This window comes from Ammodytes marinus (assembly GCF_949987685.1).
Source record: "Ammodytes marinus genome assembly, chromosome: 11".
Taxonomy (NCBI): domain Eukaryota; kingdom Metazoa; phylum Chordata; class Actinopteri; order Uranoscopiformes; family Ammodytidae; genus Ammodytes; species Ammodytes marinus.
The window spans coordinates 12,623,668-12,648,231 of record NC_137215.1 but is presented as its reverse complement, the minus strand read 5'-3'; the positions used below and the strand labels follow the sequence as shown (position 1 = coordinate 12,648,231).

At 41.9% G+C, this 24,564-nt stretch overlaps 1 long non-coding RNA gene across 1 annotated transcript in view; it reads right to left on the bottom strand.

The window, feature by feature from the left end:
* Positions 1–21,401, bottom strand: part of LOC307258047 — a 63,960-nt gene extending 42,559 nt beyond the window's left edge. The window contains exon 1 of the long non-coding RNA XR_013845115.1: positions 21,186–21,401. This is a non-coding gene — a long non-coding RNA (uncharacterized lncRNA). The remainder of the gene's footprint in view (positions 1–21,185) is intronic.
* Between the last annotated feature and the right edge of the window lie 3,163 nt (positions 21,402–24,564).

Here is a 24,564-nt window from a genome sequence, read left to right as displayed (position 1 = left end):
AAAGCCGAAAGTGTGTCCCTCAGTAGCCTACCCGATGCGATCGCTGATTAATGAATGAACAGTAGCCTAAACAAATATTTAAAATAAGTTTATTGATTATGGGGCCCATTGTAGTCCGGAAACCAAGGCTATTGCCTACGTTTTCCTATGGCTAGGTTCACCTCGTCTGCACACAAATACACACACACAGACATCGTTATTGATGAATGAGAGGGCGATCCTTATCTCGTAATTACGAGATCCTTATCTCGTAATTACGAGATCTTTATCTCGTAATTACGAGATCCTTATCTCGTAATTGGGTCAATATCGCTGTAGGGTGCCTTTCCACCCTCACAATACTTGAAAATTTTAGTCCTAAATTTCCATATCCTTTATGCTTTATCATAAATAGTGGACTCTGAAGTTGTGTAAATATATATTTACGGAGCTCCCACACCTATTTTTAGTTAATTATGACCTGTTTTCAGAGGAATGAGTGTAAGATATGTCCACCCTGTCGTGGAAATGTACATTACTGCTAAACATGTTTTTTATTTGAATTTTAAGATGAAAACTACATTTTATAAAAGGTATGATGTCCCTTTCCTACACAAGGACTTTGTTTGATTTCATATTATAATTATTATTTTTTTAATGTATGTGATCCCTTCGTTTTCAAAGAAACACACACAAGTCGCACATAGATTTCTTTGATTTGGAAAGTAAATGTGATATTTTGTTAGGTTTTTTTTGTGCACATTATCCCATCCCTCACTTAGCTGTTATACACTAGATTAAATATTATTGTATTTTACAGTATGACTGATTTTTTATCTAAAAATGTCAAGATGACAGGGTGGACAATCACATGACTGCGAGCAATTTGTGCAAATTGCAATAATTCAATATGACCAAATGATAAAGGCAATGATACAGTGAGATCCAACCAGGAATAAGCAATAATATAGAATAATGACCTAGCTTGTATCTGTGTTTGTGTCCACACAATTGTCTTGCATGTATCATCATTTACAATTCCCATTTAAAATGATTGATATGTCCACCCTGTCATGGGAATGTCCACCCTGTCGCCACTTTACCCTATGCAAGACATGACAGGGTGGACAATTGAGGATGATGACAGGGTGGACATTTTGATCTTAAATTTGAATGTAAGCTAATAACTAACTAAGATTGTATAACTGGCTGGTATGGTTGTTGAAGAGAAATGTCTATAGTTAAACATACATATTTTTAAACTATTGAATTATCAACAGTTATGGTGTATTTCATGCCGACAGGGTGGACATGTTAAGCTTCGGACAAACCTGTAAGCAAACTTTTACAAAGAAAATGTGTATGTAGGAAAGTAATCTAAACACTAAACTCAGCCTTTTACATTCCCCATCAATGAAATGCATTAATCACTGGTGTTGTGGTGTTCCTGGAGTGGATGACCTTTTCTTAATTGGACGGATTCTCCAACATGATAGGGTGGACAATTTTTAAGGGACACAAACAAACATCTTCTTTTTTTTAAATAAATTAAAATGAGAAATGTGTGTTCAAATTATAAATACACCTTAGTTGAATATTAATACTATTGTATATAATTGTATGAAAAAAAAAGATAATTTGTATGATTAGACCACATTTTACTTGAATTGTAAATTAATGTTCACTGCGAGGGACAAGGGAAAATAGCACATATCCTCTTTTACAAAACTGAATAAAATCTAAAATATGTATCTGAAGAGCCAAATAATGTTTTGTCAAGGATAGAAAACCATTGTCCAGTACAACAAACCTCTTTCATATTATTTTTAAGCTAAATTAAGACAGTAATTCACTAGTTTGTGTATAGGACACCAAAAGGCACCCTACAGGGATATTGACCCAATTACGAGATCCTTATCTCGTAATTACGAGATCCTTATCTCGTAATTACGAGATATTATCTCGTAATTACGAGATCCTGCAGTGAAACTTTTTTTTATTTGGTGAATGCTCAGTGCCACCGTACAAATGACTGCGATTGCGATTGTATGTAAATAAATGTGCACGCATGTGTCTCTAAACGCTCCAACTGCTCCAACCGCTCCTCTCGTCTTTTTGGTAGCGCCCCTCTCTGACATGCAGCGTGTGTGTGTGCGCCTGTGTCTGTGTCTGTGTGTGTGTGTGCAGCAGCATTACGGCCGAACTGTGGCGCAAAACAAAGTTTTCCCCCCGATGAAATATAGCGTCTGCTAAGGGGATATTTAGGATTCGGGTACGGTGACGTAACGTTGAAGAGATAGAAGTGTTTAAAACTTGGAAACTTATAGTCACGTGGCGACCGGTGGCCACACACACCCACCCTGCGTTCCAATACCCGATTGTGTCGTGGGCAAGTGATGGAGAGAGAGAGCGGCGGGTGTGTGAGAGAATAAAGGCTCCTCAAGTGTCAACAACGGCCCCCGGCTATTATTATCTCCCCTGAGCCGAACAGGAGGTGGAATAAGAGATTAACGGCGATATTTTTTTTATCGCTGATAAGAGTCTAGCGTTAACGCAGCACGTTAACGCCGATAACGGCCCACCACTAGTTCTAACATATCCATGGGTCCACGGTGTGCCTAGAGACTGCCAAAGTATTTTAAAAAATAACACTCTCCTTTTCTCACTCTCCCCCTTTCTGAAACCCCCACCCCTCCCCCACCCAATATACTCCAGTCAGAATTCTCCCCTTTTCTGACCTCACAAACTGGAAAGCCAGAAGCTTCCACTGTGCAGCCCACACCCCTATTTCTTATTGGTCCACGGCCCTGACAGACAGAGGGCGAGGCGTATCTGGCTTCGCTTCCGGACAGGGGGCGGGGGGAGCTCAAATATTGTCGATTTACGAGGGGAGCTGCAGCTCTTTTTTTTTTAAATAGGCCATTGTGAGATTAGCTGAACATCAGCATAGTACAATAAATTATCTGAAAGTTTTTTCAGCAAACAATTAAAGAAAAACGTATTAGGGACCACATATATATAAGACCATATAATATGGTGTATAATAGTACCGAAAAGTGTATAATATGGGAGCTTTAAAGATTCTGATTTTAGTCGTTTCCCGTATCTCTCTAGAGTTCCAGATGTTCTTGAGAAGTAGAAATGATGTCCTTGCCTTACCTATCCTAGCTTTTACATCTGCATCTGTACCACCGTGACTGCTGATGATACTCCCCAAGTAGGTGAAGGACTCTACCTCTTCTAACATGGTGTCACCAAGGGTGATCGGTTCGGTACTAGTTGTATTTATCCTTATGTTTTTTGTTTTACCCTTATGGATGTTAAGTCCTACTTGTGAGGAAGTCTCTGTGAGTGTATTGATCTTGTCTTGCATCTGGTGGTAGCTATGTGACAGTAGTGCCAGGTCATCTGCAAAATCTAAGTCATCCAGTTGTGTCCGTTCTTCCTTTGTTCTGTTGTTGTTCTCATGATCCAGTCAATGGCTAGTAAAAACAGGTATGGGGATAGAAGACAACCCTGTCTGACCCCAGTCTTGATCTGGAACTGTTCTGTGAGCTGTCCATCATGTATCACTCGTGGCCCCCAAGTCACTGCTCAGGAAGGTTGGGGATCTTCTTCTGGAAGTGGATGGCTGCTCTATCACCCCATCCCCTGTAGTCCGCAACCTGGGTGTCATCCTTGACCCCACCCTGTCATTTCAATCCCATATCAACAATGTCACAAAATCTGCATTCTACCTCCTGAGAAACATCACAAGACTCCGACCCTCACTCTCAGACTCAGTCACTGAAACCCTCATCCACTGCTTCATCTCCACCCGTCTGGACTACTGTAATGCCATCCTCACAGGTCTCCCCTCCAAAACCTTGGACCGACTGCAATATGTCCAGAACTCAGCTGCCAGGGTTTTAACTGGCACTAAGCCCTGGCAGCACATCACCCCCACCCTGATGCAGCTCCACTGGTTACCAGTTAAGTCCCGGATCAAGTTCAAAATTCTCCTACTCACCTACAAGTCCCTGCATGCTCTGGCCCCCCGTTACCTCTCTGACCTCCTCCATCCTTACACCCCCCTGCGGTCCCTCAGGTCCTCTGCTAAGGACCAGCTGGCAACCCCCCGCACCAGACTCAAGACCTTTGGGGACAGGGCCTTCTGTGCGTCTGCCCCCACTCTGTGGAATCTGCTCCCCCTCCATATCCGCTGTGCCACTTCAGTGGAGTCCTTCAAGAAGCTCCTGAAGGCACACCTCTTCTCAGAGGCCTATGACCTCTAACCCGCCCCACCCCCCTGTGTACACAAACACTGTACTTCCCCCCCTTTTTTGTGAAGCGACCTTGGGTACCTTGAAAGGCGCTATATAAATTCAAATTATTATTATTATTATTATTATTACAGGTCATTCCAGAATAGCTGTTTTTAATGATGTTCACTATCTTAGTGGGCACTCCATGGTGTCTCAATAACTTCCATGCGGTCTCTCTATGTACACAGTTGAATGCCTTCTCGTAGTCGACAAAGTTGACATAGAGTGGGGAGTTCCACTCTAGTGACTGCTCTATGATAATGCGAAGAGTGGCAATCTGGTCGACACAGGACCTGTTCTTTCTAAATCCTGCTTGCTCGTCCTTGTCCTTGTCGTATACCTTGTCTATACAGAGTCATTATTTGGCTGGTTAGTGGTCTGTGTGTGCAGAGACCCTGCCTTCTACCCGTTTGACAGTTGCATTATTTCCGTTATTTTATCTTCCATTGGGCAGTGATTGAGCCTGAAAGCAGTACTGCAGTGCAGATTGTATTATATGATAAAGTGATTTTTTTCACTATTGCATACTTGCTGCTTACCCATTTATCTAGCAAATACAGGACAACATCTTCTCTCAGAGGGGTATCTCTGGCCATTTTATCCATTGGCTTTTTGTCCTTTAGTCTGCTCCATTTACTCAAAACAACACTATCACTTCTGTCCTCTAAATATGGAGTCTCCATTACTGCTTACTGTGTTGTGTCAAGTGGAACAATTTGTCTGGTGATGTTTTATGGAAACAATGTTGGGCAGGAGGACTCTGACATTTCCCCAACTAGTGTGAATGAACCAGCACCCACACACCCATTTACTGCAGCTCCCTTTTTATGCATCCTTGCCGGTTATCATGTTTTCGGGTTGTCAGTATTCCCATATTTGTGTGTGTGTGTGTGTGTGTGTGTGTGTGTGTGTGTGTGTGTGTGTGTGTGTGTGTGTGTGTGTGTGTGTGTGTGTGTGTGTGTGTGTGTGTGTGTGTGTGTGTGTGTGTGTCCTAAGCTTAGTGTGTGTGACACAAAGGGTCAAGCAGTGACTCATGTGTCTCACTAAAACTTTGACTTAGAATGAACCAGCACCCACACACCCATTTACTGCAGCTCCCTTTTTATGCATCCTTGCCGGTTATCATGTTTTCTGGTTGTCCGTATGTATATACGTACGTCTGTCCGTCTGGGCCATTCTTGTGAACGCGATATATCTCATGAAAGCTTTGATGCCTTTTCTTTAAGTTCACACAAATGGCCACGATGAACTGATTCAAGTACGGAGGTCAAGGTCTCTGTGACCTCAAATCTTGTGAGCACAATATTTTAAGAATGTATTGAGGGATTTTTGTCAAATTTAGCAGCAACCTACAAGTGGGGCCTATCCGAAAAGTCCAATCTCCTAACCTATAAGCCTCCTTTCCTATGCCTTAACCCCTAAACGTCATCGGGGTTAAGGAGAGATGAAAGGTGCTTCCTATCGAACATAGGAAAGGACAGCGCTGTTTCAAATGAATTCGACTCCACTTTTCCTAACCGACGTCATTGCGCGACGACAAGTATTGCTGACGTGAGTCACTAGCGTGAAACTACACTATAGCCTATTCTCCGAAAATTGACCACAACAAGCGCTCGTTTGATCCATGCGTTCTTTTCATATTGATTTTAATCAGGTTGTCGCCAACAGAGTGAGAATCACTCCCATATATCCCAATTCACATGTGGAATAAAAAGAGGCTACACTTGTGTTGATGTTGAAATGAACTGCCCCCAGTAACTTTATTAAATGTGAAGTTGGTATTTTATTTTCTTATGGTGTAAATTATGTGCTACGAAAATAACTATTATGATGTTGGTCTTTTATGAGTTCTTTATTATCTTTAGCCTGTGTGTGTGTGTGTGTGTGTGTGTGTATGTGTGTGGGGGGGGGGGGGGTATTTTGTTTTAGCCGAGTTAAATCTTCCTCTCTTCTCCTCTCCTCTCTTCTGTTTTACCTCTCGTTCATATTCGTGTAGAGTCGGTAAACTCTGGCGGTGGCCTATTGCTTTAAATCTTGCCGCCGTAAAGGATTATGGGATACCACTATCTCCTTTCCTTTAGCATAGGTTGGTCAGGAGTAACCTATGCTAAAGGAGGGTTAAAGGATGAATCGAGGCTCCTTTCCTATGCCTTTCCTAAGCATTTGGAGAATTCGGATCACCTATCCGCCGAGTACTTCCGGTTCATCTCGATAGGAAAGGAAATTTCCTATGCAAAAAAAAGTTTTCGGATAGGCCCTTGGTCTTGAGAGTGAACTGATTAGATGTTCTAGGTCAAAGGTCAAAAGTTACCTCAACCTTACATATTGAGAGGAAGTAGTGATAATGTGTTCCAAGCCCTACAAACGTTCTCACCTTCTCACACACAATCATTGTATGAAGGGGGTATAATTGTTGGATTCTGGGTTTGGGACAGTTTCAAAAACAGTAAGACACTGACTCCTCAAGTCCGATGCTGAAAAGGTACTGAAGGAGGGGATTGGAGGGGATCTCTGGTAAGAAGATCTTTGAATGAAGACTTTGATTTGCCTAGATTTTCCGCCTCGCTACATACAGGGCACGCAACATCCTGCATTTGCACTTAACGTTGTTACTGGATATGTAGAAGTCAACCAATATGAATAATTCGGAGGACACTTACACATAAAGTAAGTATTTTTACTACATATGCTCATGCAGCAACAACGAGCTTTCGGGAAACTGAAACTCATCCGAGAGCAACAGAGTTGACTCATCAACACGGACTGATATTTACCCTGCAACAACGAAACCCCAAAATGGCCATAAAGACTTTCTCAACTCAAACTTATCCTTGCCTCAGGGATATACAGTATTTCATAGTGTTTATTTTATTTTGTCTGCCCCTGCAATATTAATTCTGTCTCACCCTCCTCATCTGTCCCCCCCCCCCCCCCCCGTCTTCCCACCAACCATTGCCTGGGAGAGTCCGGACTGGGTCATGAGTAAGAGGGAGCGGAGGATCTGACTCATTCCCTCTTGAGTCTAAACACTATTAGTTTCCAGGTGGTCCACTGAGACGCTATTGTGTTTGTGATTAGCCCACCAAGACACATGGACAGAGCGGGGTAGGGGGGGGGGACTTGGGGGGAGGAAAAGCAGGTTATCCTGTGTTGGGGATGGAGCCTGTGCATATTTGCTTGCTCATGTCTGCATGTTGGGAGTTTGTGTGTCAACGTGGGAGGTATACGTGTGTATTCCCATATTTGTGTGTGTGTGTGTGTGTGTGTGTGTGTGTGTGTCCTAAGCTTTGTGTGTGTCCTAAGCTTAGTGTGTGTGACACAAAGGGTCAAGCAGTGACTCATGTGTCTCACTAAAACTTTGACTTAGAGAGAGAGATGTAGAATCAGTGCACACCTATGATAAAACCAGTTCGTAATTCTTGAGTAGCTACTCCATGAGTTACTTTGTAAAGAGACTGTCCTCTCCATCTTAAAATCACCATACAAGATAACTACATGTAATTCGGTTCCATTTTCTACTCAATGCTTTTGTATAACTAAACTAAACTGCAAATTGCAAAGAAGTTTAATCAGGCTCTAAGCCTTTACTCTTTCTGTTCACAGTAATTAATGAGCACAACAAGAATAGAGGAGACTGGAGGAGGCGTCTGGCTTTTATTAGTTCAATCGGAAAGTGGAAACTAATGATGGTGGAAAAGTTTCCAGGTCACTTTGACTTCTTGAGAATAAAGCGTTCAGAGTCTGCCGGCCACAGCCCAGTCAAACCAAAAGACAAATCAAATAAGACTCCTCTGCCTGCTGTATGTGTGGAAAGTTAAATGGAAATTGCAGCTGTTTTTAAATCAAGCGTAATGTTTTATTTTTTTAACTGGGGGAACTGTATTTACATTTAATTTAACTTTAAATATTAACTAAAAAAATACGGTGATGTGAATAGTATAGGAAATTGAAATAAGCATCATGCTCACATTGTCTTACAGAAATTCATTGTATATGCACTACACTGGGAAGAAAGTATTTGTATCCTGAGCCACAGTAGATTAACAAAATCTCGAAATTGGGTTTTATGCCCCAATCTTTACCTTTGGGTCAATGCAATATTAAAGTATAGGTCCAAATAATAAACTTATGACATTCTGATCAGTTTACTACAAATAAAAAAAATGCTACAACACTAAACTAAGAAGGTGAACATGTTAAACATCAGGAAATTAGCATTGTCACTGTGAGCATTTTAGCATACTGACATTTGCCTGCATGGTTTTACAGAGCTGCTTGTCTGGATATGGAGTGTTGAAATCCATTTGTAACTACAGCTCGCTATAGCATCAGACAGGGTGTGAGTGTTTGACACTGTGGATTTTCAGTGGAATATATCTTTAAGGATTGGACAATAACATCTGGAGAGGTGGCCTGATCGGTTGCAGCTGCCCCTCTGACCCACCAATATGGGAAACTTCGACTGCAGCTCAATCAATATATACTTACGTTTAAATACACACACACACACACTCTCTGGTTGCGTTCCGAATCGCATACTTTCTACTATATAGTATGTAGAAAAAAGATTTAGGATGTCCCGATTCTTGTGGCCAGATTTAGCATGGTTAGAATACCCGGATGGTCTACTTCATGCGGCCAAGATTGTTAGTGTTGAAAAGTGCATCCTATTTGGGCGATTCTGACCCACAATCCAGTGCGCACGTGAAGTGACGTAACATCGACGAAGCCTATAGGTCCATGTTATGAAAACAAACGGGGATGCGACGGATATAAAAGCAAGAGGCAAGATCAAGGCGCAATGTTATGATGAAATAAGAGAGAAAAGTATGTCCCAATAGTATGTCTACTGCATCCTAACTAGATTCTTTTTATCGTCGGATATAGTATGTAGAATAGAAAAAAGAAAGAGTATGCGATTCGGAACGCAACCTCTGTGTCTCTCTCTCTCTCTGTATTAGCCTAATGCATTGCCACAGCTGTCCTGCCTTTACTGAGCTGATCTACTGTGTGAAACAAAACCTGACTGCTTCTCACTGCTCTCCTCCATTGTTGTATTAAAGTATGCCAATCAATACCGCCAGCTGACACCTGCCAACCAATCGATACCACACATTCCCCAGGGGGCGGGGTTTCAAAGGTTCACCCTCTGGAGATCAGAGGTTGAAATAAATTCACTGATGGTGCGCTGGAGGGCATAGACACACTCAGTGCGTTTACATGCAGACTCATGATCGGGTAAATAAACGAATAAGACTTCAACAGGACTCTTGAAATGCATGTAAACACCTTTATCCGATCTACTTCGCACACAAATCGGCACATTAACGGACAAGAGAAGTCGGATAAGAACACCAAGATAACTCGTTCATTATCGGCATTCTCTCTGCATTTATACAGGGATCGGACATCGCATATCGGAGTTCTTGTTACGGTAAGTGGCAGACAGGCAGGCAAGCAGGACCCATAAAGTTAAACTAGAAGAGTATTTATTGTCCAAAAATGTAACAAAAAGGCCAACAGGCAAAAAGTCCATGAAACACAGAACAGACTCACCAACAGGTACAATGCTCGGACAGGGAACAAAGAAACACTGAGAGTTATATACACACACAAGACCGGGTAGACAACAAGGGACAGGTGAAACACATTAGGGAAGGGAGCAGTAATCAAACAGGAGGGAAACTTGACGGGATATGGAGAGGAACAAGACAGACATACCAAAATAAAACAGGAAACACCAAAAAAAAACATGGCCTGGGGCAGAGCACGGGGGTGACCGGTTGGTCAGGGAACTGGGGTAAGGCGGAATGGAGGGGTGTCAGGCGGGCAGCCAGAAACATGCCCCAGGGCACGACAGGGAGCTTCAGGCGGACGGCCTGGGGGGCAAGCAGGGGCACAGCAGGGAGCTTCAGGCGACCGGCCTGGGGGGCAAGCAGGGGCAGAGCGGAGGTGGAACCCTTCAGGAGGTCGGCAGCAGCGAAGACCCCCAGATCGCCGGCAGTGGTGAAGACGAACCCTCCCAGGAGGTTGGCAGCCACGGTGATGAGGGCAGAACCCCCCAGGGGGGCGGCGAGGGCGGACCCCTTCCAGAGGAAGGCGAGGCAGAGGGCGGACCCCTTCCAGAGGAAGGCGAGGCAGAGGGCGGCCACCCCCTGGAGGAAGGCGAGGCAGAGGGCGGGCAACCCCTAGAAGATCTGGAAGATCTGGGGGGCGGTCCCCCCCGGGCAGGAGCGAAGGCCGGTCCCCCTCGGGCAGGAGCTGGCAGCTAGCATGCTGGGGCTCTTGAGGTTGCTTGGGCTGGTAGCTAGCATGCTCGGGTTGGTAGCTAGCATGCAGGGGTTGGTAGTTAGCATGCAGGGGCTGGCATGCAGGTTGCAGGCGGCCGGGGGCTGGAGCTCGCTGCTGGAAGCCGGAGGCTGGTAGCTGGGGTCAGGGAGCAGAGGCTGGAAGCCGGAGACCAGGGACTGCGGCTGGCATGCAGGATCAGAGGCTTGAAGCTGGGGACCGGGGGCAGAGGCTTGAAGCTGGGGACCGGGGGCAGAGGCTTGAAGCTGGGGACCGGGGGCAGAGGCTTGAAGCTGGGGACAGGGGGCAGAGGCTTGAAGCTGGGGACCGGGGGCAGAGGCTTGATGCTGGGGACAGGGGGCAGAGGCTTGAAGCTGGGGACCGGGGGCAGAAGCTTGAAGCTGGGAACCAGGGGCAGAGACTTGGGCTTGTGCTGGCAGACCAAAACTCGGGAGGGTATAAAAAGTTCTTTGCCCACTCCGGTAGGGACTCCCTGAGCCAAGGCTGTAATTCTACCGCTCAACGTGCCAGAGTCAAGGCTGCATCTCGGTGGTCGAGTGTGGGGCCCTTCTCCCAGGCTTTCTTGAGGCAAGATATTGTAAAAATTACCTCCTCACGGTCCACCGCAAAAGAGCTGTCTGCTGGGTCCATTTCGGGTCCGAGCATTCTGTTACAGTAAGTGTCAGACAGGCAGACAAGCAGGACCCAGATGCAGAAAGTTAAACTAGAAGATTATTTATTGTCCAAAAATGTAACAAAAAGGCCAACAGGCAAAACGTCTAGGAGACCAGGACAGACACACCAACAGGTACAATGCTCGGACAGGGAACAAAGAAACACTGGGGGCCTATCCGAAAACTTTTTTTTGCATAGGAAATTTCCTTTCCTATCGAGATGAACCGGAAGTACTCGGCGGATAGGTGATCCGAATTCTCCAAATGCTTAGGAAAGGCATAGGAAAGGAGCCTCGATTCATCCTTTAACCCTCCTTTAGCATAGGTTACTCCTGACCAACCTATGCTAAAGGAAAGGAGATAGTGGTATCCCATAATCCTTTACGGCGGCAAGATTTAAAGCAACAGGCCACCGCCGGAGTTTACCGACTCTACACGAATACGAACGAGAGGTAAAACAGAAGAGAGGAGAGGAGAAGAGAGGAAGATTTAACTCGGCTAAAACAAAATACCCCCCCCCCCCACACACACACACACACACAAACACACACAGGCTAAAGATAATAAAGAACTCATAAAAGACCAACATCATAATAGTTATTTTCGTAGCACATCATTTACACCATAAGAAAATAAAATACCAACTTCACATTTAATGAAGTTACTGGGGGCAGTTCATTTCAACATCAACACAAGTGTAGCCTCTTTTTATTCCACATGTGAATTGGGATATATGGGAGTGATTCTCACTCTGTTGGCGACAACCTGATTAAAATCTATATGAAAAGAACGCATGGATCAAACGAGCGCTTGTTGTGGTCAATTTTCGGAGAATAGGCTATAGTGTAGTTTCACGCTAGTGACTCACGTCAGCAATACTCGCCGTCGCGCAATGACGTCGGTTAGGAAAAGTGGAGTCGAATTCATTTGAAACAGCGCTGTCCTTTCCTATGTTCGATAGGAAGCACCTTTCATCTCTCCTTAACCCCGATGACGTTTAGGTGTTAAGGTATAGGAAAGGAGGCTTATAGGTTAGGAGATTGGACTTTTCGGATAGGCCCCAGGAGTTTTATATGCACACACACAAGACCGGGTAGACAACGAAGGACAGGTGAAACACATTAGGGAAGGGAGCAGTAATCAAACAGGAGGGAAACTTGACAGGACATGGGGAGGAACAAAACAGACATAGGCTACCAAAATAAAACAGGAAACACCAAAACAAGACAGGACAAAGACAGACCATGACCAGACCATGACAGTTCTCCTTTCTGCGGAGGATTTCACAAGGAAATGGAAGGAGACGACGTAAAAAATAGTAGGGTTATTGCATAGATAGTATATAAAAATATAAATATAAATAAATGTTTGTATATATATATATATATATATATATAAATATATATATAACAATTATTGCCGGAAGGGAACCGGACGTGACTCTATAACCACTTGTTGGAAGGGCTACAGCGCCACCTAGCATAGTAGAGACAGCCATGCATTGGACATTTATCCGATTTCTGAAAGGCCATGTATACTCAGATAAGTGTCTAGTTCGATATATGTCTTAATCCAATCTAGTTGTGCAATGGAAACGCACTGACTGAGCTCACACAGACTTAGTTGATGGAAGATGAAGTGGGAAATACTGCCCTCTTCTGGCAGAAACCAGAGTTTCAAATTATTGATAGTGAGGTTCCAAATACCTCTTACAACTGGCATGGACAACATTTCTTTGTGGAAAGGCCTACATCTTTTAAAGCTCCCATATTATACACTTTTCGGTTCTATTATACACCTTATTATATGGTCTTAGTGGTCCCTAATACGTTTTTCTTCAATTGTTTGCTGAAAAAAACTTTCAGATAATGTATTGTATTATGCTGATGTTCAGCTAATCTCACAATGGCCTATTTTTTAAAAAGAGCTGCAGCTCCCCTCATAAATATACAATCTTTGAGCTCCCCCCACCCCCTGTCCGGAAGCGAAGCCAGATACGCCCTTTCTTTATAGGTCCATGGATACGCCTCGCCCTCTGTCTGTTTGTAAACAATGATGATGTATAGCCTGTTAGCACAGTTAGGTTTAGCCTACCCATGAGAAGAACCAAAAGTCTAGTGCTAGTAACGCACTTTGAACAGTTTGACATGACCTATCCTTGTCTACATGAAAGACTATGTTCATATAGATGCACTGACAGCCACACGCAAATGGAAACGGCATGTTCACAATAAAAATGCTGCAAAAGATGGTGGCTACTGCGAAGCTAGCTCGGAAGCTAGCTGCTAACAATACCACTAAAAATAAGATTGTATATTTATGAGGGGAGCTGCAGCTCTTTTAAAAAAATAGGCCATTGTGAGATTAGCTGAACATCAGCATAGTACAATAAATTATCTGAAAGTTTTTTTCAGCAAACAATTGAAGAAAAACGGGACCACTAAGACCATATAATATGGTGTATAATAGAACCGAAAAGTGTATAATATGGGAGCTTTAAAGTATTGCATTTATGCTTACATACTGGATTCATTAAGTTTTTTTCATTTTATTTCATGCGTATTTGATAGGGACAGATGTTACCACATAGACAATTAAACAACAAATCTCCTATATTTTAAGATGGAGAAATAGGAAGTGTTGGCATTTGACCAAGGCCTTTCTTAAAGGTTGAAGTAAGCGGTGTATTTATGTTAATATAAGTGTAAAATCGCTCTTTATTCATACAGTGATCACTTACATAATGTGCGCGTTTCATAAAGCCGATCTCTCAGTCAGTTGCTCTGCATGTAATCGGCAAAATAAACTTTTAGGGGATCCCGAAATTAATATCCAATCACAAGAGAGAACGCTACAAACCGACACCCGTCTCACTCATGGTCTCTCTGCCGGTGCACGCCACAGCGACAGATGGGTGAATGTTTATGCGCCTACAATGGCGGAGCAGGTAAAAATCCTTCCCAATGTCTGTTTTGATGGTTTTTATCATGTTTTATCACACTTATGGATCTGAGATGATGCTAGATAACTCGCTGCTTGAAGACCGCAGTGCATTAATGTGGTGACGTAGGGACGAGCGAGGGGACTGCTAACTGCAGTAACTGACAGGAGGTTAGCTAAAAGAACCATTCTGCTTACAGCACCTTTAAGGAGTATTTACATATTTTGAAATTCAGCATCTTTCAAACTCAAACAGCAGGTGGAGGCAAAGTGGTCCTGCAGGTTTGAGGCTGGGTTTGAGACGTCAATGGGTTGTGGAGCTAAAGATTATTTTCCTCAAAGATTTTACCTTTTTTTATAACAATCAATTGATTAATCATATATAGGGTAGTAGTCAGAATAGTTCCCAGGGCTGAAGGTGATGTCTTTGGATCACTTGTTTTGGTAACTCAATTGTCAAAAATTGTAATAATATTCATGCCATGCTACTCATTTATATTCCTATATGTAAACTAGTTAAATGCCATCAATACCAACCATATTCTGTGTTCCTTTTAATATGAAAAACATCTGAACTGCAGCAGCATCTAACAAGTGGGCATTGTGCATATGGATGTATATCCATCACTAAATGTAATGTCTGTGCCTTTCCAGTAAATGGCGCTATAAGCCTATGTGTAGCACTGCATGGTGACAACAGCTCCACATTCATTCGCAAAGTAAAATGTAATATTCTAAATCCACAATGGAATCAAACACAAGAATAGAAAATGACAGTTTGATTGGGATGCTTTTCCCCCTACTTTTGAGCATTTATAAATCTTATTCTCAAATGTCAGAAACTCTGAACATTGCGCTCAGATTCTTTTTAAGTTTTGTGGCACATTTTATGTAAGCTCTGTGTGCAAGACTGACCTACAAGAATGGATTTATAATACCTCATGATTCATAAAACAGGTGTAGGCTACCTGTTCTGCTAGTTTGCTGTGGCTTTGACCTTTTATTTCACTCCGGCACTAACAGGAAGTTACTGTAGCATCAGCTCAATTAAATGAGAAGCAGATATGTAAATGCATGTGTGACAAAATAAATTTTGCATGAAAAGATAAGCAATTGACGCGTGAAAACTTTTCTTTTTCTGAATAGAGTTTCAGACTCCACCACCACCACTTCCTCTGCTGTGAAGCCACTGGGTGCAGGTCTTTACTGGAAACCAGTGGCTATGACTAAAACCCCACCGTAGTAGTGTACGGTGTAGTTGTAGCAGCCGTTTGCTAACTATAAGTTTCACGGCACGTGACAGTTAACCCCTCAGTGGCATCTAAATGAGAACTGTCACACATCCTGGCTGCATCTTACTGGAAACCAGTAGCTTTAACTGTAAGCCAGTGTGGTCGTGGTGGTGTGTAATATGGGTGTGGGTGAACTGTTATTGCTACAATTTAGACTCAATTCAGGAAGAGGATTTGTTTCACTGTTGCCTATTAAGGTATGAAAATGTATGCTGTTATGGTTGCTGGAGTCACTGTAGTTTATCTAACTGAACTGAAAATGGAAAGAGACCAGTTCCTGATGGTCTTACTTTCAAACTAACTGCAGCAGAGTCCAGATACCACACACGCAGAACAATGCAATAAGCAAATATATAGCTTTTTAACAGTTGACATGCAGTTACTTGTCCTATTTGGCTGTTATGGGCCTAAAGATTCAACACTTTGTCATTGTCTCAATCACAACACTGCAGGTGCAGCTCAAAATAGATGCAGAGTCATGGAGAGATCCAATCTAAGAAGTCGAGTTCTTGCATGTTTGCTGACTGTTTCTTCCTCATTTCACCACCTTTTGGCAGATGTACTTTGCTTTTTTTTGCAGAGGGCTAGATTAGAAGATTGACACTGCTCCCATGTCTGTGCATTAAGTATACCACATACTGTAGGTCAAATGAATAAAGAAATGCATTTAATTTTTAACCTCAGTTAAAAGGATCCTGTTAACCAAACCCCTCAGGCTTAAAGAAAACGATCAAACACCACTGGCTTATCTGAAATGTGCAACATAATGCCCTTCAAGCTGCTAATGTTTCATGAAAAGTTGACAGGAGGTACACGTTTATTTTTGCCTAAAGTGAATTATGTCTAAATCGATGCTCAATGGTGACAAAAGAGGAAGTGCTACTTTTCCTGTGCTGCTGTGAGTGGGTGTGCGTCATTATGCACCGTGGTGATGCATGTACAGTACACGTTCTGCAAACTTAATAATCCTGTCAATCAACTATAGGCCTATGGCAATTCCTGAGGGTCCGAAGTGGATCTGGGAGCTTTTAGCGCTTTTATTTCACAAGTAAAGTTGCCATCTTCATGTCACTGCTCAGTATCTTTCATCCAACTGCTTCATGTCAAATGTAAGACAAGTCATATGCACATCTACAGAACTTTGGATTAGCTTAGTTTAGCTTTAAGACGAAAGCAGCTAGTCTAGCTCACACTAAAGTCCAAAAGAAAGGTTAAAAATCATCACGTTATAGCCTGACTACTGAAACTCCTAAAACCCTCAACTGAAACTACTGATGATGGAAGTGAAATGTGGTGGCTGGCCAGGGTTTAAAATTGTTAAGAAAAACCGCTTTGCATCTGTGACTTCTACGATCAGCGGCTCTGTACAGGTTTCATAAGACCAAAAAGTGGTGAAGGAAGCGGAACAAGGTACTCCTCCATCATGAAAATGGTGGGGCAGCAGTAAAAGTTTGCTTTTTCCAGGGATGAAAAATAAAAACATATTAGTTTATGGGCCTCCCATCGACATAAAGTGTAAGTTTCCAATAAGGCATCTAATCAAACCTATTGAATCCCACCCATGCCGTCAGTAGGGTCATAAAGTCATCGCTGCGAAGTGGCATCTCTAATTCGATTTGAACCTGACCAATGAGATTCCAGAGTGCAGGCCAGATTGGAGCCAACAAGGACTACAAATGAGACTGTGAGAGGACTTGAACTAATTTCACTATGCTTGTATGTGTGTGATGTAAAAGCTGCCTACTCATTTGGTTTTGTCGCTGCACAAATAGACACAAGGTTTACTTTCATTTGAATGAGTTATCTGTGGTTTGCATCTCTCTCCCTCTCTCTGAAACATAAAGAGTAGAAGTAGATGACAAAGACTTTGGCTGGTAGGCAGTTGGAGACTTGAGACTTCTTCTGTGGTAGCTGCAAATTCAGTGGTCTTGTAGGGAGAGATTTGCTATCTTAAGAGAAGTTTTTAAAATGTTTTTTTTTTTTTTTTTTTTTGCTCCGACGGTTTTGAGTAAGTTGTGCTAGGTCACTAGGTATGCTGCCATAAGTCTTTATTTCTATTACCAATGTATCAAACGGCTGCATATACAGTATGTAAAAGGGCTTCCTCACAGTCTTAAACCAGAAAGAAATCCTTTGGCAGCCATTTAATTGTCTGTAAATCACTGTTTGGTTTGTTTCGACTGGAATCTTTGGTTTCTCCAAACATTAAGTTTAAATTCCCATTACTTTTCTGAGCTTGGTAGATCTAGGGCTTCATAATATTAACTTTGGTAATATTACTCGGTTTTGGTCATGCTTTCGTTTTCCACTGAGGCTGACAATAAACTGATTCTCACCTGGCTGTGACAGATGGAGTTGAACTTCAATTGAACCCCACACCTTCTTTTTTTCTTACCATCTCTCCGCTTCAGCTTGCATCTCCATAGCAATACCTCTCGTGTACATTCCACCTAATTTGTCTATATGGAGGCACAGCACACAGGACACATAATCTGCCAGTTTCCTGCTTTGAATGCATTTCCATGCTCACCGACTCACAACACAATGGCTGAATGTCATACTAACTATAGGCCTGCCTTAGGACCCATCCTTTACTGCGATCTTGATTACAATAAAGATGTCAATTCATCATGGTAAATTAATTCCTGTAGGGCTAATGGCTTTGTATTGCAGACACAGCCATGTGCCTTGAGTGAAACTTGTATTTGAATTTAGCAAACATACTGTATGTAGACTACTACCATCAGTACCATTAGATATTTAAAAATCCAAATACATTACATTTGCAGTGACATGAAATGGACCACAGCAGGAAATCCAACATTCAAGAAAGTGGATCCAGAGACTGTTGAACCTTTTGTCTTGAAAAAAAAGTTTATTTAACAGTGTATTAATTATCAATAGCAGAAACAAAGTTACATCTGTGTTTGACAGGCAAAAACTCAGTTTGACAAGTCAGCATTTAGAAAGCACAGCGGTAAATTACTAAAATTAATAATTTCCATTATACACTGCTTCTTTTTCAGGCTATTGTTTTAGTGCATGCTGGACCACTGGGACCCCTGAATACAAACAGAGCAACCGCTATATTATAGTAACACGTGTGCTGTTCCTACTATAACAACTCAAAATGTTGTGAAACTCCCACACACACACCTAAGAAAAGGTTTCACTTTCCTTTAGCATAATAATTACTTGTGCATGCTTGTGGGGTTAGATAGGATACATAATCAATAACTTACTTACAATTACTTTGCCAGCTACTCAGTTTTTTGGGATTTCTAACTCATTTTAGGCCGGACACCGATTTGGAGTGGCACTGCCCCCCTAGTGGCATATGACAAACACAACTAATTTGGACGATGCTACGACTGAAATGAAATTTAAATTTAAATGCAGGATTATGATTTTAGTATGATTGTAAAAAACATATATTTGAGTGAAGTACAGTTGAAAATAATTATTGCAGTAGTTGTTGCGATGTTGGTATTATTTACACATTCACCAAACCACTTTATCATACTTTGCATTTAATGCTATAGTTGGAATATCTGCTCAGAAGTTACAGCTGGCCGGGCATAGCACGACTTATCAGCAACGTTGGGAAAGTGTCTGTCAGATTTACAAGTACTTTACATGTTATCTGTTATCTCTTGTGTCAGTGCCATAAATGTATATATGATATGATATCACTAATATCAGATGATGCATGTGTGTGTGTGTGTGTGTGTGTGTGTGTGTGTGTGTGTGTGTGTGTGTGTGTGTGTGTGTGTGTGTGTGTCTTGCTTCCTCCAAACACGTGTAACATTTAGTCGCTGGGGATGTCAAATGGTGCAAATTGATAAGAGGAAGCTTGTGCTGCCAAGGTCACAAGAGGATGAAGAGGAAATGACTGAGCTGTATTTATAACACACATACACACATACGGACACACACTATACAAAATATGATCGCGAAGGACAAGCTTCTTGAACTAAAGGTTACATAAATAAAACCTGCAAACGCACTCCCTCCAATTGGCTCTCTTTCTCTCACTCTCTCACACACACTCCCGCTCACTCTCACAGATGTACAGTCTCTCTTCCTCTCTACCTCAAGCACTCACTCAATTTTTTTTGTTCATATCCGGGTTGGCAGCTCTATACTTCTCAATCTCTAGCCACATGAATGGAGGAAACAGGGGCAGGGAAACCCCTTGTCACTCATCTACTTTAAACATCTTTACTTACTTTAATGAGTTCAAATGGGGGAGCCATGAAGTGGTGAAATTACAAAATAAAAAAGAAGGTAAATAGAAAGTTGGGTAAATGTATTTCTTGGAAAGTGAAGATTCAGGTTGTGTCATTGTAAAACAAAAAAGGAAGTATGATAAGTTTAAGGAAGCTGAGATCTCTCTCTGAGGATTGATATGTCATCTTAGTTCGAGCTGTCAATGTAGGGCACCATTCAGGGCGCAAGAGATTATTTCTGTAATGAGAAATCAATTGTGCAGGATGGACAAACGAGAGAACAAAAACAACATTTCTTAAAGTGCCCTCTAAAAATGGAAATTTAAAAAATCTACTATTCCAATACAACTAGACTCCGAAATCCCTGGGGAACATCATGTGATGCAATCAAAAGTAGGCCTATAGGTGAGACTGTTAAAAAGTCATAATTCAAACCTCAATTTTAAGTCGGATTTCCTCAATATTATTCTGATTCTGCTGCACACAAAAAATATCAGGTATTATGATTTAAAAGTTAATTACTGGAAGTTTGCTTTATCATAATCGTTTATCAAAAGCACAGGTATCTGTGTTGTGTGCGTGAGGCATGAACACATTGACGTAGACCTTCTCGTTTCCAACACCACCTGAACGCAGCATCTCTCATTAGCCTCGTTTGAGTATAGGAGCCGTCTTGCTCAGACCCTCGCAATTATGACGCGCATGCAAAAATGCTGTGCGCTCAGCAAGACGAGCGTCATAATTGCGCAGGTTTTAGCAAGACGGCTCTTTCTCAAACGAGGCTATAGACTTCAGTTCAAAAAGTATGTAAACTACGCCCACTGCATTCTGCTGAGACTATGTCCAAAAGGTGACACACACCAACCAAACTTCACATACCGATAATGATCAGACTACAAAAATAGCCTATCAGGGAAATAAATAGGCCTGTGACAAGAATATTTACAGCGGGTTAAAAATATCCTTGTGCTGATCATGTTTTGACTCTTGTCCATTCAAGGCTACAGCAATACAATCTAGGCTACATTACAGTACACGGGGGAAAACTGCTGACAGTGTACAACCAGGTCAAAGAAAAGCCTTTCAGGTCAAGTCATTCAATAACTTGTTTTAAAAAATGCAAAAAGGAAGAGGAAGGCCAGGTTACTATCGCTGTATGACACCGCATACTTCCTTTAATCTCTGCGCAAACCGCCCATTACGCATGACTGAGCTCTGCACGAGCCCCCCCCCCAACTTAGAGAAGAGTTGACAGATATGCAGGTCTGAGTCTACTTCTGTGCGAAAATAAATGAAATGTTGAGGTATGAAGTGGCACAAATAAAACATTATTATTGCTGTGACAAAACCACTATCTATGGACAAAACGCAAACTGCTTCCTCGTTTGGACTTTGGAAAGGGGACAGCTGTGAAGTTGCACACTTTTATGACTCGTGTATGCGTTTAATTAATTTAAGAAGAAAAGAAAAAAAACTTACCACACATCACTGGCGTCCAGGCGCAAACTTTGCAAGTTTGTTTCTTTTTACTCTCAACTGACACCTGCGAGGCGCGCGTATGCAACCAATATTTGATCTGCCACATTGTCTTTCACTTTCAGACCAACACAGTCTGAACACACTTGTGCATACTTTCTGTTCCCCTTCCTCTGTCTCCCCTCACTAACTTTTCTTGTTCTAACTAATTGCTGCTCTGCCCATAATACACCTCTGCAGCTCCACCATTCATACTGAGGTGTTGGCTGAAAGACTTGCAGTGTAATAGCTACATGTTAGTATTTTTGGTCACACCCACCTCCTGTCAGTCCTTCCCTCTCTTGCTGCTCCAGAAAAGGCCTCGTTATGAATGGAGATCTCGCTTTGACAAGTGAAGTGTTTAAAATCTCTCTCTCTCTCTCACTCTCACTCACACACACAGGTAGGTTAGTACACAGTTTTTCCATTTAACAATGGTTGTTGGTACAAATACACCCACAACTGACCTTTAAGAACAATAGGGGTGAACTCAGAGCCTTTGTATCAATGTTTAAGTTCACTCATCATGGGCTGATACTAACTTAAAATACTGACATTTACTGGAATGGGAAGCAGGGAGGACCAGGTTTAGATAAAGAAGAATTCATTTTATGGGTATTCAACATGGTGGCCTCTGAGGCATTATTTGCGTCACTCTGAGAGCCTAAGCAGTATGAATCAGGTTAATTATATTTGAAAATCTAATCGTTGATTTAGTTTATTTGGCATCACGTAGCAACACACGTATCAAAGGTTATGGATAACACAAGCATCACCAATACTGGAGGGTGAAAACAAATTATATATATTAAATGTAACCTAGATTAAGACTCCACAGCCATGTGACTGTAAGGCTATAGTGTGACAGTATACATAGGCTATCTCAATTCATCCTGAAGGGGCAGATGGCTGTGTTTGCTAAATGTCACGACAATCCATCTGGTAGTTGTTAAGACATCTTACTAATAAGACCACAACCATGAGAACGTGTATCATGGTGGAGCAAGAGGAAAAGGTCAGGTGATCACTAGAAACATAGGATTCATCATCTGGGCCCTGTGACTATCTGGTAGATGTTGAGATAATTCTCTGGATAAGTTAAAACTTTAACCTGTTAGCGCAAAGAATCATTCTTTGGGGGACACGTCTGTATTTTATTTCATGACAATCCATCAAATAGTTGTGAGATATTTTAATTTCAGTAGACTGCACCAAAGTGGTGGATCGACCAATTGACACCGCCACCTCTACAGCCTGACAGAAAGGCTAAAGAAGTGTTAAGAAATCAGCTTTCTACAAAGCATCTTTCTACATAAGAACATACCTGACTGGTGTTTTCACTGCATTTGGTCATTAAGTTCTTTTTCCACCGACCTGGGAGTCCAAGAAGTGCAAGTCATAGTTAGGACACTAGTTATGGACCTGATAATGAGGCCAAAAAGTGGATGACTGAAGAAGTCTGTTCTTGCACTGAGAGACAAGCTTCAAAGTTCATTATATTTGTGATAAGCTTATATACAAACCAATAAAACTACATAAAATATATCCCACAATAAAGCACTATTACAAGCAATAAAACTGTTCAAACAATACAGTACAAAAACAGATCAACAAATGAAGTCTCATTCATCATGCACATGTAGAGGATGTCCGTCGTCCTTTTGTTGTCCTTTCTTCTTTTCTTCTCCCATGTTTCATACATTAATAATGATAGAGGCTATTATGCAGATATATCAAACGCTGGCCTGCATACAAAGACAGGGGAATTCAGCAGATTTTCATGGACGCAAACTCATAGGTAATAAAAGCAGAAGTTGCGGCAAAGTTGACGTTGACTTCCCTCGTTTCGTTCAGCTCTGGATGCCTTGCTCAAAAGTCTTTAGACATGGGCTGATTATGTAGAGGTAAGTGTGTCCGTTCCCCTGCTCTAAATGTCTTTGGAAGTCAACCTCAATGTGTGTCCAGTCTCAATGGGATGGACACAACTACTTCCTCAAGAGGACACACAGTGCTTTATTTAACCGAGATGAAACCTGACCAGTTCATGCAAAAATAAAAGTGAAGTGAGAAATTTCCTGTTTAGTTTGACATAATTTATCTTGAGTGAACAGGGTGGAACCACTGTTGACCTGGTGAAGAAATGTGGACGTTAAAAGAGAGGGAAGTGGAGATGTGGCGTCATATCGGGATTTTATCTCCTTGCAGTAAAGATGTTTCAAAAAGTTGACCAATATGTCAACTGCTTAATTTCTACTAAACAGATTGGGGTACAGAGGTAAATCAGTACCACGTGTTTTTTTTGACAGACCTATTAAACTTAGCAAGTAAAATTCCAAAGAAAGGAATGTATGATTTCCTGTCCAGTGTTCAAAAAAAAGAATCAAAGAGTTTAACAAAAGTCAGTCAGGAAAGGGCAGAGACGGGATGGACTATCATTATACTTCAAACAATTTGAAACGTGCTACAATTCTCGTGTTATAGTTCATGTTCAGTTTTTAAAAATTGAATTTAACTTGAGTATGAATTACTCTTGGTGGAACTTATAAGGAAACATATTTGAATATCGAGACTGTTGAAATCTTTTCAGTACATTGTAGGAGCCGTTAAAACATTTTAAATTCCTCCAAAGGCTTGGAGGGCGTGTTCACCGTGACAATTAGATCGGCTTATTGTGGAAACAAACTCACAGGGAGGCAGCGCTGCATTTCCCACAGGATTGACACAGGACTCAGTCAAGGCTGTCTGTTTCCCATCACACGCCTCCGTGTAGTCTGGGACAAAACATTACTCCCACAGTCTTACACAATCTTACATTTACTCAGGCAAACATATTATTCACAATTAAATCAACAAGGCTAAGCATTTGCACCAAAGGCATTAGTTATTTCATATGATAATTTGTTGGGTGGCAGTCTTATAGGAACAATCTGTGACAGACCACCCATGGAGCTGATAAAAAATAAAAGTACAAACCTTACCTTGACAGATAGTATGACTAGATAACTTTCACCTTTTGGCAAGAGTGAAGGTTCGCAGCAACATTTCCGCTCAATACCCTCCAGCTGCAATAGGGCAGACAAGGATGTTTTTGATGGTGTAATATGTAACACGCCTTCTATGCTAGGAGACCATTTTCTTTGCTCCCAAATAAAAACACTTCTTACCACTACAGAGAATTGGACATGTTATCATTAGCATGACAATTTATAGGGCAAGCTAGCTCCAGCTAGTAGGCCATTAGCACCCAAGATTACCAGTCAGAAAACCATTTAAGATTTTTTTTTGTGGCAAAGTCAATAGGGGAGACCGGGGTAAGTAGGCACACTTTTTACTCTAGTGAGAA